Source organism: Pinus tabuliformis, chromosome 9, assembly GCF_031772625.1.
Source record: "Pinus tabuliformis cultivar Carrire ecotype Pingquan chromosome 9, CPIR1, whole genome shotgun sequence".
Classification (NCBI taxonomy): domain Eukaryota; kingdom Viridiplantae; phylum Streptophyta; class Pinopsida; order Pinales; family Pinaceae; genus Pinus; species Pinus tabuliformis.
The window spans coordinates 148590837-148608552 of NC_142307.1; positions in this window are offsets into that span (position 1 = coordinate 148590837).

The following is a 17716-nucleotide window of genomic DNA, read 5'->3' on the forward strand; positions in this document are numbered from 1 at the left end:
TAATATAAGGACTAGCTATTTCTCCATGGATGTAGCCCAAACTGGGTGAACCACGTATATCTGTGTCTCTCTTGTTTTATGCATTTTCTATGTTTATATTTCTGCAATATTTTATGTGTTCCATTGCTCTGTAATTTATTTTATGTTCTTTAATTTCTCTCATTTGCATTTAAAGTTTTATGTTAATTTAGCTTCTAGTTTGGTTTGTATGTCTAGTCGACATTGTATTTATACTTTTGGTATCTAAAGTGTAAATTAGGTGCCTTAAGCCCAACTTCTAGTATCAAAACTCATTATGGCTACAAAGGGATGTCTCCATTGTGAAAGGTTGAGGATCTTGAAATTAGTTCTATTCAAGAATGCATTTCTTTATTAGATATGAGATAAGATTATTTGAGTGGGATTATTAAGACGTAATTTTTTTTTTAAGAATGATGGATAATATTACAAGAATTAATATTGAAAAGTTTAATGGCCTTAAATTTTAGCTTTGAAAACTTAAGATGTACGATCTTCTTGTAGATAGAGAACAATGATTTTTTGTGCATCCTAGAGAATCTCCAACTTGAAAGTTGATGGATGATGGGGATAAACTTGAAAGGAAAGCGAGGAGTTTGAATTCAATTTTTTTTTTTCTAAGAAACTATAAAACAAGTTGGGAAACTTATACCCATCAAAATTGTTGGTCAATAAGTTGTTTCTTGAGAAAAAAAACTCTATCTTCTATGAATGATATGTTGAAAATGTAGCAAGGAATGTCTTCTTTGACTTGTGCCTTAGTCAAATATGCCAATTAAAATTCAGTCTCATAGTTGCTTGAGTTATATTTAAGTTGACATGTGTGATGCGGCCTATCATTGAGTTATAGTCAGTTAATTCAAGTTAGATGGGATGTAGTGAGTTGTGCACTAGTTGATGGCTAAAATTAGTTATCTGGATGACTTAACTCTAGTATATCTTAGTTAATTTATCTCTAGTTCTAGAATAGAGATAGACATGAGTTTAGTTGAGTATGTGACTCTTTGTTAACTCAACCTACTCTTAGTTACCAATAACAACTACTAAATTTATCCCTAATAGGTCATGAAATTCAAATTTCCTAATCAAATTGAATGAAGACATAGTTGTAATCATTATGGTATACAAGTTTTGGTGTATAATATTTAGGATCAAGCAAGGAAATTTCTCTTGGGATTTGTTCAAGGAAATAGGGATTTCTCTTATTTTTTAGGGAGGAATTGTGTTAGGAAATAGGAGGCTACTAGAACGCATTATTTGCCTAAGTGTTGGGCAAGTCTTATAGAGAGTTTATCAGTATTGTAGGGAGCTTCAAGCTTGAAGTAATTTCTATGTAATATATCATAATGCTCAATTGATTTAATATATAAGCAATAAGGGTTTTTCCCAGTTGAGTTCCATAGATATATTTTGTGTTCTATGTGTGGTTGTGTTTTTGTTCATTGTTTTCTTTCCACGGATTTTTGGTAGAAAAATATTATGTCTTTTGTGATTTCTCTCATGAGGAGTTGCAAGGTTTCAAGTATTTTCTACATGGTATCAAGGAAAAAAAAACATAGAGACTGAGTTCCTTGATCATATTCAAAGTGAGTTAGAGAGAATATCAATTAGTGTAGGAATTCGGCAAATGTAGGAATCATGTCATTCTATGGTTTGAGGATAGATCATGCCCTAGAAAGAAATTTGAACCTTTGTGCATGGAAGGAGAGGATGGAGGTTGTGTTATATGATAATGGGGTTTTGGAATACATCAAGAATGATATTCCTCAACCTCCTATAGCATGTGAACAACAGTTGGACAATGGAAGAAGGACACTGCCAAAGCTAGGAGGATGATCCTAGAAGGAGTCAGAGACCATATTGTTCCAAATTTGCATGGGAAGAATACAACGTTCCAGATGTGAAGGCTCTTATTGATATTTTTTAAAACAATAGTGATGTTAGAAAGCTTTCTTTGAAGGAAAAATTGAGGAACATTAGAATGGGCAAGAATGAGCCAACTTTTACATATCTATCTAGGTTTGACCAAGTGAGGGATGAACTTGGAGGTTGTTGGGGCTTGGTTTTGCCCATCTTGACACCCTTTCTAGAATTCAAATCTCCCATTTTGGACTATCCTTGGGCCCTATTATGCCTATTTATGGTTATAATATCTAAGTTTTGGACAAAAGGGTGCCATATGCTGAAGGTATGCAAATTAACATGAAAAACATCTTTTACCTTAATCTTAAGCATTCCTCAAAGCTAGTTGTTATTTATTGAATTATCATGCCAACTAATCTAGAGTTCTTGTGCACATTTTTTTGATTTGAAACATGCTTGCATTTCCTACAAATAGCTTATGCGATCCCATTTCCTGCAGATGACCCAAAATTCTTGCAGACACAGATTTCCTGCAATCGCCCAGATTTCCTACAACAACATCAGCGTTAGTTATGTTCCACTAATTTCTAAATCAAAAGAGAACATGGGTTTTGTGGGGAATCTATCATATGTGGATGTTGTCCTATTGGCCGTTTCAGATCTGCCAATGAAACCACCCAGATTTTCAAACCTCTTCTCGTTGGCCATGTGAAGGAAAGCTACAGCTATGTGACGAATTTCGTCTAATCCATGATTTCAGTCATGGATTAGACTCAGTATAGCTAAATTTGATACTTTGTAATAGTACTATTAGCCAATGGCTCAGATTACTAGTTTTCCTTACTTCGAGCCATATATGGGCTTTTGTATTTGTATAAATTTGGCTCTAGTTTATATTGTAGGGGGTTTTTGGGTTGGATTTAGCTGATACTGTATATCAGATTGTACTCGACTATGAAATTTTCATATTATTACAATATCACATATTCTTTCTATTTCACTGAGGAAGATCTTCTAATTTTGAAGGGGTTGTGAGTGAGGGAGGGCCCCCTTTGCTCACAACTCCCTTAGTTTAATATGTGTGTATTTTATTTATGTTATGCAGTAGTAATATATTCTTATAGATAATGTAATTTTTCGGATATATCAATAGCAAATGATTGAATAAATAAGTTTCATGTTAATGTGTGGATTTCATTTAATCAAGATTTGATTTACATTGTTGAGTGAATTTCTTAAATTGTTGTAAGTTTGATTTTTATCTTTTCTAATCAACATCAGCAAGATTAAGATCTGTAGAGGGATGTTTCAATCCACTCCATAGCCTTTTCTGCTAAAGGTTGACGCAGAAAAGAGGCATTAGTTTTGTATGTTGACTGGTTAGATTAATAATCACTCTCAGTATTAAGCTTGCATATATTTTGCGCAGCATCTCATAAGCTTACCTGCCCTGTGTTGATGATTTATGTTAATCAAATTATAAGTCTATAATTTGACTCAACATTTTGATGTTGTTGCCAAGAAGGTGCTAAGGAATAATGCTGAAGTGTTTTTGTATTACATGTATTGTTTGAAATTTTCAGGACTGGGTGAGTCGAGGTGGTAACACGAAGGGCAAAGCCTACACACCTATAGAGGTCATAAATTGCCAAAACTGTGTCCTGATTGTTTGGTAAGTAATTTTCTTTGAATTTTTTTGCATACTAGATGATAGGGACCAACATCTACACATGTATTTTGTGGTGGTGTGAGCACAACTTCACTTACTAAATTTTTGCATCCTGTTGTGGCTAGCAACAACCCCCCTTCTTATTTAGTGTTATCCCTAATACTAAATAAATGGGGACCCTTAGTTAAAAATCTAAAAAATCAAAGTAGTGTTTAAATTTCATTTTTGAATAAAATTACCATCATAAACTTAGGAAACCCTCTTGGAAAATCTAGAAAGCTAAGTTTTATGATAAGGTAAAGTAAAATCTTTCCTTAGGAAATATCGCATCGCATAAGATAGTGGGATGCCACCTTACAAGCACACTTCCAACATTTGTGAGATCGATAAAAAACAAATATCGCATCGCATTCAGCACAACTCTCATTGAAACACTTCAATTTGCCGATATGCGATAACGTCGATCGCAAGATCGCATATCACAGAAAACAGGTTAACGAAGTCTGTCATACATAGCATTTTTGCGATTTACGATATTGCGATGTTGCGATATTGCGATAATACTATAATGTGATGTCACGAGCGATCGATTTTTGCGATATTGCGAGTTTGCGATGTTGCGATCTGCGATGTTGTGAAGCAAATCGCAAAATCGCTTCATCGCAGATCTTTCGGGCGCGTTATTTAAGAAAAGTATTTTCCTTAAGCTAACACCTGGTTATGCGCTTTAATGCTAATAAATGAGGTAGTTTTCAGTTATAAAGAATCATTTCACGTAAGGTGGTATGCTTGATATGTCTGCGGCATTTAAAACTTTTCCCATCACCCTTCCTTGTCATTCATTTTCGCTTCACTCATGAATTGCAGGAACGGAGGACAGAGGTCGATACAAAGCATTACACAGGTTGAAATGGGAAAGAAAGCCAAGCCCCGAGCTCAAAAGAAAAGGAAATGGTGCCCTTATATACAGACACGGCCTGTAACAGAGACGCAGGAATAGCTACGTGGGAAGGCATGTATAATCTGCTCATAGAGGAAAATCCCAGGGTAATGGAAGTAGTTGAGAGCGCAGGCTCAAATGGTTCTTCAGAAGCGTCCCTTTCAGAGCTAGCCTGCTCATTCTTACACTGGATAACAACAAGGCCAAAAATCCTCCCATACACGGACATGGTCAAGTGGATACTGGACAGCGCAGAAATCAGAAATAGACAGTTCAAAGTTCAGGGTCAAGGACTCATCGGTTCATTCGCTGCACAAGATTTAGATCTCATGTATCATCTACCGGAGCCACAAGCAACTTATAATAAGCAGTTTATGGAGAAATTCGTAAATGAAAATCAGGACCTGGCAGAAACCACCAAAGACTAGTCTAGGAGGGATGAACCGCTGAAGAAAGATAAACATGGTATGTACAGTACTGGTTCTCTTACCTCCCCATATTTCTTTGCTGCTGCCATGCTCTGTAGATTGTTCGAAATTCCAGATATCAACAAATTTTCATCAGAATGGCTACCATTATTAGATGCCGCCACAAATGCCACCATTGTAGATTGGGCCAAAATCTTTTCTGATAACCTAGTTATGGCCATTGTCAGTTACAGGTCTAAAAGAGTTGCGGCTCAGAGAATTTATCCTCCTTTTTACCTATCTGCATATTTAATGGATTCGATATGTTATGTTTCTAAATTTCCTGTTATGGGTTGGAAGTGGACAACTCAAGACCCCCTACCCATCCACGTCTATCATAAAGAATTGTGGGATTCTCAGTTCACTCCATACTTCTACCAGATTTTTCATGGAATTATGCTACCCTTGTACAGAATGTTATATGATAAAGACCCTCCGAGATGCTCGCCTGAAGCAGAAGTAGACATCCTCACTGTCGCGAGATGGTTTGGGGAGGAATTATTTACTTATGTCAGGGTATTTGGAAGTACTGCTCCCCCTCATGTCCTACCTTTGTATATCCCGGATAAACTCTTGGCTCGAGAGATTGCCTATCAAACCTGTGGGGAAGGTGGTCTAACTAAAGATTTAAAGGACAAAAAGAAGGCTATATGGCCACAATTTCCTGTAGCCTGTGGGGCCTTTTCACTTTTTGATGTAGGTCACGCATTCACAGAAGTAAATAATATAACGTGCCTACAGTTATTCAAATTTTCAAGAAGACCATTTGACCCTAATGAGGTTGCCCAGAATTTCACCACTGCAGTCAAGATAAAGGTGTTCTCTGGAGAAAAGGATTCATTCGATGATATATTCCAGCAGAAGAGCACGCTTGAAGAAATTCTGCATGCAGCCCAATTGCAATTCTCTCCAGAAGAATTTCAAAAGTTCAAAATATACAGGGAGAGAAGGTTAGCCATTATTCCTTTAGAGAAACTACGCATAAAACCCGCAAGAGAACCAACTCCAAGTGTTAGTCATAGTGGGAGTTCAAGCACTAACAGATCTAAATCCAAGTCAGAAAAAGAAATGTATGAACATTCTAAAAGGTCCGGAAATGAACAAGATAAGAGCGAAGGATCAGTAAAGGATACTGCCCAGTCAATGGAACCTCTACACCAACAGGTTATTGCCTCCCCACAAAGAGATCCTCCCCCTCTCGTCATTCAAGCACTGCCAATCATAACTGAGCTAGACAAAGAATGGGAAACCTTCAATGACCTTATCAATCTTGAAGGACAAACCCTAAAAACACCTGTGACCAACACACAGGTATCAAAATAAGTAGTCACAACAACAGTCAGCAATGTCTGAGATATGTAGCGTATTCCTATTGCCCCATCCTCTGAGCTTATGCTCAAAATAGAAGAAATTCCACCCCTTGATGTGTTTTATAGCCCACAACATAAAGTAGTAGTAAGAAGACAAAGGAAGAAAAGGAAATTGGAAAACGTGCTCCCTCAAGACGCAGAACAATTAGATGTCCTGTGGCAAGATCCCACTAGTAATCCAACTGAGAATCTCACCAAACTATCTCAGATCGCAGGAGCATATGCCTCCGTGACTATTGATAAAGCATCTGAGGTACAACAATTACTAAAACAAAGGGAAGACCAGATACAAGTATTGCAGCAACAGTTGCAAGAAGCAAACGCCAACAATGAAGCACAGAAATAGCTTGAGAGGTTGCAGCAGGACTTCCAGCAAATGCAAATAGGATATCAGAAAAGTTTGGATGAGAAAGGAAAGAAGTTACAAGATCTATAGGTGATGCACAAGGACAGTCCTAAACTCGCAGAATTTCCTGCAGCAGCAAGAAGCATTAGGCCAAAAGATATCACAATGGATCTATTATTGTGAAATTAGTGATAAAACCACTAATCAAGTGGTAGATTTACGAAGTGAATATGATCTAATTGATAAACGGGTGACTGAATATTTGGCTTGGTAAGAAAAATACGAGGGAAAAAGAGCAGGTGCACCAAGGATAAATGAAAACTACAAAGAAATGTTCTTTAACAAATGGGACGAGCAAATCAGGGAGGCGGAGCAAGCAGCAGAAGGAGCAGCGACGGCGGCAAGCAATATTATTGATTGCGTAAATGAAAATTTGCACAGGGAAAATTTGATCGCAGAGACCACTCCAGGATATTTACCTAACGCACAGAAACTACAGTCAGATTGGAAACAAAGAGCTCAAGAAAAGGCACAAGAAATTCAAGGGTTAACCAAGTTAAATTGGGATTATTACTGGGCTTACTTGGTTAAGCCACATAGCCAATGGATGATTGTTAAGTGTATCATCAATTCGGCTGAAAATATGGCACCAGCACTTGTCGATTCTGTTTACTCAGCTCAGCTAAAAGCGGAAGTCAGCCAGCCGACTCTGCTCAAACAGATGCTGAATGCGTGCGATTTCAAGGACCAAATGCAAAAGTAGTTTAGTATTAGATTTAATTTTAGCTTTAATTTTGTTTTATTTTCCTGAAAGGAGGACGGTCATTTAAACCCCATCCTACATTTTTGTAATAATTTATTTTTAGAATTAGTTTAGTAGTATTTAAACCCTTCTCATGCATTTAGAGAAGTGTCCTGAAATTTATCAAAAACTTATCCCCAGAACATGCACTTTTGTACCCTCTGAGGAGGTTTTGATGAATGAATGGAACCTGATTTATTAATGTTTGCATTTGATATATGCTACTGATGTTGCACTTTTTTACTTTTAGTAGATATTTGATCAAGGAGAGATAAATCGTGATCACTTGAAGCTCATGAGTAGGACTAGTTATAAATGGTATTTCTATCTCTTAACTATTTCTACCTTGTGTTAAAGTGATGTTCAATTCAGTTATTTATATATTAATGTATGAATGCCTGAGTTATCATTTGACACTTTTGTACGGTGATAGCTATTTATTTATGCTTAGTGTATGAGTAGCTCATTATGCGATATGTTTTTCACAACTATTTCGTCTAACTTCTTATACGAAGGGGTTCATCTTCATTGAATTCTTTTCTCATAATCGCTAAATGATCTTCATTACCAGTTGTTGTTTGAAACCATTTTAGATCACATAAAAGAAAATCACACCCCTGGTTAGTGTAGATTTACATATTCCTGATATTAAAATACAGTTTCCTTATTATTAGATTAGAATTAGATTAGAAGTATTCCATTTAGAAACTGTTAGAAACAGAAATATTAGATCTTTCTCACACACACACAAATTGGGAAACTGGTCCCATTATCCCCAGTCGGACCCGCTATACTAAACGGAAAAGGAGCTGCCAACCAAGGTCCGAACCAGGTGGGTATCCCCCTTGTTGTAGACCCGATTTTCAAGGATTCAACACATCCAAAGGGCATTCTCTTAAAGCATGCTTCTTTCTGCATTTGGGACAGAAAATAGCTAAAGCATCAATCTTGGCTTTCTACTTGTTTTGTAACTTAAGGGTGTCTATCTATTCACTAAGTCTCCCTAGAATATCTATTTTAAATTCATCAAGCATGTTTCTAATTTCCGCCCTACTCACTGATCCAGTTGCATATTTATTCACTCTAGCAAGAGAAGGATCTCTTGAACCTTTACCAGTTTTGGATTTTCCTCTTGAGAGATGAATACATAATTCTCCAATGTCATTTAATGGGAGTTGAGAGATATCTCCCTTCCCCATCATGTTAAGGATGTCTATCCACTCATCTCTAATGGCTTTTAATAAAAGAGCTTTTAAAGTATCTTGATCTAAGCTATCCATTTTTGCTCCTTTTAGGTTATAGTTGAATCTTTCAATTAAATCCTCTAAATTTTCATCCTCTCTTTGCATCATTTTAAACACTTCATCTTTGTGATTGATAGGCATGCAATAATCCAAATACTTGTCCAAAAATGCTCTCTTCATGTCATTCCATGTTCTAATAGACTGAGTGATCAATCCCATGAACCATTTTAAAGCAACTCCTTTCAATGTTGAAGGAAACAATTTAAGTTTTTGAGAGTCTTGTAAATAATCATAAGTTCTACACAAGACTTCAAATTCAAATAAAAAGGTTTCAAGATCTTCACTTTTTAATCCATGAAAATTTGGGAGGACAGAAGGTGAGATATTTTTCATTGTGGCATTTGTTTCTTCATCAACTATAGGGAATCCAAAAGAATTATCAACTTCCCTATTTCCTCTTCATTCTCCATCATTTCCTCTACCTCTTCCTCTACCTCTTCCTCCTCCAAATAGTGCAAATTCTCCATTCAAAACTCCCTCTCCTTCTTCTTCTCTTCCTGCCATTATAGATTCTTCAGAGTTAATATAAGATTCAACCTGCAAGGTTAATTTCTCTTCCTCTGGTTCCTCTATCAATGGTATGTGGAAGAAAGGTTCTACTTCTCCCTCTCCACTAGGAATTTCTAATTCTTTAGCTAAAATATGTTCCCCTGTAGAGGTGAAAAAGGCTACTCCTTCTATTGGAGATCCAAGATTTTCTTCCTCTAGGACTGCCTCAGTAGATGAAGTAGGAGATCCTCTTAATTGGATTTCTGACCTTAGAACTTCAGGAAGTCTATGGCTAGTGAAATGTGGAATATGAGTTTGAGATGGAGGTGTATCTCTTCTTAGTCTTGGTGGAGTAAGTGGTGTTGTAGGAATTAAACTCCTACCTCTAGCTATGAATCTACCCCTAGAGTCTCTTTCTCTACGCATATCATTTTTTAGATGTAAGAGATGAGGTTACCTAATTACACTTCCCCGGCAATGGCGCCAAAATGTTTAGTCAATTTAGTGTCCTAAATTGCTTGCATAAATTATCAACTAAGGTTTGTAAGTTGATGAAGTGTGGTGCACTATATGTGCTTAGTTAACCTTTTTCTTACTTCGTTGTTTTGTATTTTATGTTGTTTTTGGGGGGTTTCTATTCTTTGATGTCTAAGAATGTACAACCTAAAACTATGAGAAAATTTAAGTGAATCTAATGAATTTTAAAGGAAAGGAAATGTTCCTAAGTTAATCTAATTTCCTAAAAATGGACCAAGAACTGTTGGCTAGTTAGAACCTAATAAAAAAAAACAGAGCATCTATCTTATCTTATCATTAGTCCTAATCCATGGATCTAATTCTTAAAACCAAGAATGAAATTGATGCATAAGGTAACTCAGTAATTGCATTCATTAAACATTCAACCATTCAATTTTGGAATATGATTAAATCAATCTCCTTGAAATGATTATTGGGAATATCAATGATGCAACTAAGTGAGGATCTGAAATCAAAAAGGTAAAAGCATGTAAAACTAACTGTAAACAACTAATGTATTTTTTACTTTCTCCAACATTCAAATGTGAAGCATTACCCTCTTGAAGTGCTGTGCAAGAAATCAATTATACCTTAGTTCCTAAGTTCCTAGGAAAATAACAATGTACTGAGTAAATTCAATCGTTGTATGAATTAGACATTTAACCATTTAGTTTAGGATCATCATCATCTTGAAATGTCTTTTTAAAACATCCATTAACACAGTTAATTGACAATTCTGTTTCTAAGAAAATGAATGACAAAACAGTAGGAAAACAAAGCAACTATGTTTTCTTATTACTTCAATCTTAATTCAATTTGGAAACAGAGTCATTTTTCTCCACGAAATATCTTAGAAGAACAAGGCTGCACAGTTGTGATTTATCATTATGCTATTGATTAAAAATTGAAATGAAATATCATCCTAATTTAGAAAACAGATTTGTTGAAAACAAAGTAATGGAAATTGAACTAAAAACAACAAATTAAAAACCTCCTTCAGTGCAAGGGCCCTCTGCGACTGACGTGGTTGGAATGCTATCTAGTTAAGGATTCACTTTAAATGATCATTGGCAACACGAAATTTGTACTATGAAGAAAATTAAGTCTGAATACAGAGTATCGGCAAAAAGCCTAAACTTAACACATAATTCCTTCTAACTTCTAACTTTCTCTCGGTTCCATGCAACCGATATTTAAAGGAAAATAACATAACTGTTTATGAGATAAACTTGATACAGGTGGCTAATTTGAATTAAATTTAACATGACTGTTTATGAGATAAACTTGCTACAGGTGGATAAATCGAATTGCAATAGGACTGTTTAAACTTTTGATTAGGTATAGGTGGCTAATTTGAATTAGATTTGCAACAGAACTGTTAGACTCTTAATTAGCTAGGAAAGAGAAAATCAAGAGTCCTATTGTTTTCGAATAACGTACTTTGACTCCATCTTTGACCATGACCTTAGGCTTTCTTTTCCATCGATCTGGACCAAGTGAATAGGATAGAATCCACATGGAGATGATTCTAGAAATTCCCATGTGGCCCAATTCTTCATTTGACACCTGGAACCTGCCAAACCATAAGAGTAGCTACGAAATCCACAGTTAGCTGCAGAATAGGCTGCATTCTATAGCTAATTTGCAAAAATCTATTCAAATAGCAAGAACATGAAAATATAATATGGAGATCATTTTAATGCTTTCCTTAAGACAAAACCTAACATTTATCATTGGTTGGGTCTGTAATCTTATGAGAAAGCAAGGGAAAAAGGTGAGAAAAAAAGTCAAGGAGAGGGTAATTATGAGGTTAAAAAAAACTCATAACTCGAAAAACTAGCCAGCCTTTGAGCTTCACTTCTCTTATATTATCAACCAAATATTATAACGAGATTACAATGAACATCAAACTTGGTCCACGCCTAAGACCAATGTTCTCATACATCACTTGATCTCTACCAATCATGAATATTCATCATCTCTTTATCTCTCTCTAATCATCCTTACACCATGCTCTATTTATAGGCACATAAAACCCTAATTTGTAGCTTATCAAGTGAGTACAAGTGATTGAAGATCATTGGCAAAGGTCATGGTAATCTATTGTAGCAACTATAACACCCTCTAAATTTTTTCCTGAGCTTCGTTTTGGAGCCTCCCTACTAACCATCCTTAGCAGCATGTCTTGCACTGTCAAGTACATAGGATTCATTTGATTTTCAGTGGCTTTCCAGCCTATGCATGTCAGTTTGCTTCACTCCCTTCACAAGCTGCCATTCCGGACTTAAGCTAGTTTCTGGGTGAGAATCTCCCTCATAAATTGTGCAATTCTGGAGGGAAACCATCCTTCCATCTAGAAATTGTGTAAATCTATTGGGTAGCCTGTTGGGCTCAGAAATTACGCAATACAGTCAGACAGGCTTCCTTGAGAAAATTGCGCAATCTGGCCCAACACTGCAGCTCAGCCTAGAAATTGCGCAATTCTGGGTAGCAGTCACCTACTGACCCTGGAAATTGCGCACTCCCTCTAGGACAACCAACCCAGCTCCTCCCAGAAATTGCACAAAACCCTCTCTCAGTCTTACAGGTTGTTGCATGTGCCTTCAGGTTGACCGGTTCCATCTGAGACCTAGCAAACTTGATTTATATGTATGGGATGCTTTTCCCGAAATAGCAAAAAGAAGCATGAAAAAAGCATCCCTAGATTTTAGGGATCTATTTTTAGCAGCTAGAGGTTACATGCAAAGATCCTTTTAGAAAATTCCCTCCAAGTGCCACTTTTTGCTAGATTTGTGGCATGCATGTCATAAGCCTCAAACTTATTTATTTGACACTTTAAAGCTCATTCTTCACATTGATCTTGGAGCTCTAACATCTCACAACACATCTGGGAGTCTTTGGCACATCCAGGTCAACTATTTCTGAGTAAGTCTGCTTTACTTGTCTTTTGTAGCATTTCTCTCTATTTTTGTGTTTTGGCTTACGTGAGTGATATCTGCTTGATTTTTGTGAACGTTTGTTGTCTTTTTCATGCATGTTATTCTTTACAAGCACCATTTTAGTTTTCATATGCATCTCACTTATGTCGCATGCAAGACACTATTTTGCATAGACAGTCATCAATTTAGTGACTCATTTCACACACACGCATGTTTTATCATTTTTTGAATCTTGCATTCATTGTTTACATGCATGATCATTCACTCTCACTTACACTCAGTTTCACCATGCGTTCAGATCTCCATGTTTTCAGTCGCTTTGGCGGGTCTAGGTAACCTTGGCTCGGTCCCTGCCTTGCCCAAAAATCATTGCACATTTATGAGAAGGAAGCTTCTACCTTCCTCCTAGTAGCCAGACACTGCCCTCCATACTTTCTTTGAGTCTAGTCTGTTAATTGCGCAATGCAGTCCCTGGCCTACATTCCTTGTTCTAAAATTATGCATTACGCAATCTCAACACCCAGTAGGTCAGTATGGATTTCACATTACGTAATTCCAGCAGTCAACCAGCCTCCCCATAGTCCAGATTTTCTTTTGCCCAGTTTCAACAGTCAGTCTCCTGGCCTCCCATTTGCAATCCTTGCCATCTGTCTCCTGGGTATGTTGCATGGTCCTCAAGTTTTCTTTGGTTTTTAACTGATACATACATGTCACATGTCCCCAGGTAGAAAGGTGTTCGTCTATCTTTCAGCAGTTCAGGATCAATGGCCTCCAAGGGAGTAGGGTCAAAGGACACCGACGAAAGCAACTGGAGATGCATTTGAGTGAGTGTCTATGAGTTTCCCGATTCACGAAGACATGAAGCTAATTTAGACAAAGACATTAAGTTGAAATGGAATGATATTGATGCATTATCAGGCACATTTGAGGAAGATCTTGAAGACCGTAGAGCTATGTGAACATTCAAGTCCGAGTTGTCTTTTTATTCTTCTTATTTTTTCCTAGTTTTTCCTTTTTATTCTCTTTGTCTTCATGTGTTTTTAGCCCTCCCATATTTTATTTAAAAACTTTTTTGGTTAACTATTGCTTTAATAGTCTTTTTAGAGGTATTGGTAAAATACAATGTATTAAATTTTTTAATTTTGAATTCTTCCCTTAAGTAGGTTTTCAACCTTATAGGAATGTAAGAAGTCATCCCTAACTAAGAATATTATAATTAATTAATTTAAAAATTGATAATTAATTGATAATATTGATATTAATATATTCATTTATTTTTCAACCAAATTTATAATGATTCAACCCCTATTGTTTTATACAAATTGACTGTTAATATTATTTTATAAATTGATTTAATGTATCAAAATAACAACTGTTTTCAATAAAATGGTTTTATATAAATTAATTACGTCATTTAATATTATTTTATAAATTGATTTAGTGCAGCTAGTTCTCAACCAAATTTAGATTAAATTAGGTCAACCATAACCCATGTTTAATTATTATTACATAACATCTAGGTAATAATTTCACCAAGACTAATAACGGCTAACCCTCGACAATGATGCACTATTTATTCTCTCAGAGCAATTGAACCTTGTCCTGAGGATGAACCACAGCTGGTTCGAAATGTCGACCCAACCGATGTGATTAATTAGAAAGATTGTTTTCTACGTCCCTTCAGAATACCCAACAACATTGCAAACTCCAGATATCTTGAAGAACTAGTTGAAGGAGCCAACCAAGTTCAGATGACACCCAACCACATTTACAAGATGAAGATATTGCGGAAGGCAGTAGCATGCCACTTGTGCAACCAAGAGAGCACAGAGCAGAGTTGGGTGATCGAGTTGGACCAAGCAGGTGAAGGAAAACCATGCAACTGGTCCATGTTGCTCACAGCAAGAGCTTGGCAACCACCCAAATGTTAGCAAGCATAAATCTACATGTCCACATGCATCTTGGAGCAATCTGTGCTTGTTAGAAGTTCCTGGGCTTGAAGTGTTGGACATCAACAGAAACCTCTGTGAACACTTATTGAAAACTGATGGATTCATCACTTAGTTGTCAGACTAACATTTGAGTAGATCCACTTTACATGTCATGGAGGTAATCAACATAGCAGAGCATGCCTCACCTTTTTGCACCTTCATTGTACAACGCAGAGGATCCACATGTTTTGTTGAAGCATGGAGAAGCTCGTCATGCAAGGTACCACATCTTGGTAGGATTGTTAGCTAGGTATCAAAGAAGGTAGCCCACTCTTCCACTTTGGATTGGGTTGTACGAGATACACAATATCGCATGCAATGTCGAGACAAGATAATTCAAAAGATTTACCTTCGGCACCAAAAGCTTCAATCCGGATGAAGGATCACTGCGTGAGAGAAATTACCTTGGATCCATGGGGTGTGTCATTGGGCTGAGGAAGACCCATGGAGATATTGTCACAACTTCTCCAAGCCCAATGAAGTCGAAATGGTTAATCTGAGAGCCCCAGTAGTAGTACACAGAGTTGAAAAGGATTGTTGACAGCACTCTGCAAGTTTAGAGCAGACCCATGGAGAAAGCAACTATGGAAATTGCGACAATAGGAAGAGGCAGAGAGATAAAAAAAGGATAGAGGAAATAATGAAGGAGTTACAAGAGTTGAAGCAACTCCAGAAGTAGGAGTTGCGCAGACATTAGAAGGAAGTGTACAAGGACAAACACATTAGGGGTGCAACATGCACAGAATGATGAAGCTTCCCTATACAGGTAGTAGACTCATCTGAGCAGCTCGCACAAAGAAGAGAAGGTGAGTAGTGGTAGGAGTAGGACTTTGCTCAATAAATTTAAAGAGTACTTGAGCATATGAATACAGAAATGGAGCAGCCAAAGTTAGAGAAAGACATTGACCTCATGCCCTACCACCAAGAGCTCGACCCACCGACTTCACCAGATCTAGAAGAAGAGCAAGTCCTGAGCGACCTAGGAGATACTGAGATCCTTGGAGATAATCCAGAAGAAGATATGCACAACATATCATTTGACGAGTCACAACATATAGTTATGGAATCGTGCAGAGTGTCTACTCCAGATGTCCACACATCTCCTACACAGTTTCAGGAATGAGTGATCGTGTCTGATGTGCACAAGCATCCAACAGTATTGGCCAATGCTACCAAAGCATATGTCAAAGCCACTAGCTCGAGTGTTCGCTTCTTGATAACAGAGAACGAGCGAATGGCTAAGGAGTTACAGATGACCAAGCAGGGAGGAGAACTGGTTACAGCATCCGCAAGAGCGGAATTGAATAAGGTGATAATTGATGAAGTATCGTCCCTTGAGACAGTCATGCGGACATTGTATTCCAAATTTTGTATCGTGCATAAGGAATTTGTCCATCCCAACGGTTCGCAGAAGCACTTTGCTAGAAGAGCATGTATCTTGTCAAATTTGCGTATTGTTGTTAACCACATACAAAAATGGACATTGAGATACAAGGCAGCCCCATTACACTTGCCCAAGACGATGAAGCCCATGGCGATTGAGTTGAATGCATGCATCCAGATTTAGATCCGGAACTATGAGGAACTCTCACAACTCATCACTAGTTTGTAGGCTTCCCATGCACGGGTGTTTAGAAGCATGGATGTTGTTGTTCACGTGCATGCGATCCCATATATTGGGACACTCACTGAGGAAAAGGCCAAGAATCATGTCCGACTAGAGTTGGACACGTACTTTGACGAGTTGATGCACATAGCCACCAGTGCAGACTTGGCAAACAGTGCAGACACTATGCATTAGTATGTCGCTGGTCCAACCGCACTCAAGACAATGATGCACATGTTATCAGATGAGTTGGACAAAGAAACCAAATCAGTGTACCCAGATGCAATAGAGGCAAGAGTTCATTTCCATAAATATGTCACCACAAAGTACACACACACCATCACGGACTACCAAGCTTGAAATCAGTTCGCCACCATTGACCAGCGTGAGGATGTAGAAGAGTTGTTCTTCCCAAAGTTTTCTGAGTCATAGTGTTGCCTTGCATGGATTTCTCAAGCCTTGTCTTACATGGGTACATGTGTAGATTGTATGTAACATCTTGTAAAGTGGAAGTTCAAGTGTCGATAGTTGAATGTAACAGTCATAGAGTAGTTGAAGAGTCATGAGGGTAGGTGAACAGTCACAAAGAGGAATTTCAAGGGTCACCCCACCCTTTTATATTTATAGTACCTCATAACTCATTATAGAGGCTTTTGGTCAGCCACGCTTTTGATAGGAGTATTTTAGAGAAAACTTGGATAGTATTGTAACTGTTGGGTTGTGTTATATTTTTTCCACGTAGTCAATAGGGGGTTTGAAGGGCACCCATAACCCCACTTTATGGGGTCAGGGGCAGCGCCCCAGAAAATTTTGGTTTTGGACCCTATGTTAGGTTGGGCGGACCCACCTATGGTTTTGTGCATGATTTTTGCACATGTTTTTTGGACGCGATGGTTTTCGGTCCATGGTATTGGACGCGATAGTTTTCGGACCATGGTATTTGACGCAATGGTTTTCAGTCCATGGTATTGGATGCTTCGGCATGTATAAATATGTATTATAACATTGAAAGAAACATAATGAAAAATCAAGCTGGTAGTCCCAGTTTTGGGATCCAGGGGAAAATCTTTGTGTATATGTGTTTTATGTGTTATGATCTCGCATTGTTTATTTTCTGTGTTTTAGAATTCGTATGCAGGTAATTTCTGTATGAGGTTAAAACCTACAGTAACAAGCCTTGGCTTCTCTACAATGCAGAGCTAGTACATCTCTTTGGAGGAGCAGGTGATAGTGACTATATCGTTCCGTTATTGGGACTAGTGGTTGGTCATGGTTGTATTGTATGATTGGAATTTTCACTTCTTAATATAGCAGAGCCAACACATTTCATGCATATTTTGTTATTGTATTTCAGTTAACTTGTTTACTATAATGATATATGTATCTATTTGCTTAC